The sequence below is a fragment of the Pelophylax lessonae genome (genome assembly GCF_965119305.1).
Source record: "Pelophylax lessonae genome assembly, chromosome: 6".
Lineage (NCBI taxonomy): Eukaryota > Metazoa > Chordata > Amphibia > Anura > Ranidae > Pelophylax > Pelophylax lessonae.
Window position 1 is genome coordinate 117,265,123 of NC_138773.1, and position 1,622 is coordinate 117,266,744.

Sequence of the window (1,622 nt, forward strand, 5' to 3'; positions counted from 1 at the left end):
CTGTTGTACGTCAGCTGTCACGGCAATTGGTTCCTTCCTGAACCGCATCAACACTCCTATAAGGTTGTTTGTTAGATTTGGACCAGTTAGAAGAACGTTATTTAAAGAGGTTCCCTGGAACTGAGCACTTGAGTCAAAGACTATTCTGATTTCCCCCGGTTTACGAGGATGGTAGACTCCAAAGGATGGAAGGTACCAGCATTCTTCAGCTTTCTTAAGGTCTGGTGCTGGCTCAGCATGATGGTTATCTAAGATTTTCTGCATGAATGCTAGAAAGTGCTCTTGCATCTCAGGTTTGTTACGGAGAGTTTTCTTAAGTGCAGCAAATCTGGTTAAAGCTTGTTCTCGATTGTTAGGGAGAGTAAGCCTCGGTACTCGGAAGGGTAATGGAGCTACCCAACTGTTGGAATTGTCCTTGAAGAACTCTTCTTCCATAATCTTGATGAACTCCTTGTCTTCGACTGAAGGGGCAATCTTGTTGTCATCACGAGTAGTTTGGTACACTGAATCACCAAAGTCCTTTTGAGAAGTGAGCTTGCAGTTAATGCTTTGGAGTGCTTGATATGGAACTTCGTTTTTGAAATCAAGTCTTTCCTTCACATAGTAGTGCAATGGACATTTCATCAATCGACAGGTAACATTAGTTTTGTAGGAAGCTACATCCAAGAGCTTGTGAGATTGGTCTAAACAGACTTCTCCAATTATCACCCATCCAAGATCAAGTTTCTGTGCCTGAGGAGCATCATCTGGACCGTTACATAACTCTCTTATTTTATGAACTCTAGGAATGTCTCTCCCTAGTAGAATCAAAATCTTAACATCCTTGTTAAGTGGTGGAATGTAGTTAGCAATGTGACTCAAATGAGGGTGATGACGTGCAACCTCTGGTGTGGGGATTTCTTCTCTGTTGTTCGGTAGCTGATCACATTCGATTAGCGTTGGAAGAGGAAACTCTGTGTCCTCATATTCTGATGCAACTATGAAGCCATGGGCTCTTCTTCCAGAAGTATTGACCTTTCCTGCACATGTCTGCAAGGTATAAGACCAGGTCTCTCCTTGAATGCTGAATAGGTCAAAGAATTCTGTACTGGCCAATGAGCGATTGCTCTGATCATCGAGTATGGCATACATTTTTATGGATTTTTGTGGACATCCTTCAGGAAAAACTCTTACAAGACATATTTTGCTACAAGACTTGCTATGAAGCCCTTCTCCACATACCTCTGTACACCTTGTGGTTACGGGGTCGGCATATTGCTCAGTTCTCTCCCCGCCATCATCTGATGTAGTCTTGGGGTTGCTGCCGGGTGAAGGTTTCCTTTTGAACAGGTCTGAATGAAGAGCGTCCACATGTTTGGCACTGTTGCAGAGAGAACATCTGATGGCGATCTTACAGTCTCTGGCTAAATGATCGGAGGATGCACAACACTTAAAACAGATATTATGCTCTTTGAGAAATGACTTGCGTTCTTCAATAGGCTTGTCCTTAAATGCACGACATTTGGAGAGAGAGTGTGGCGCATTATGAATAGGACACTGTTGATTAAGATTGCTTGCTTTGATGTCTGGCAAGACGTTGGATGCTATTGCAGTCTTCCTCACGGCAATAGGATGCCTTAAAT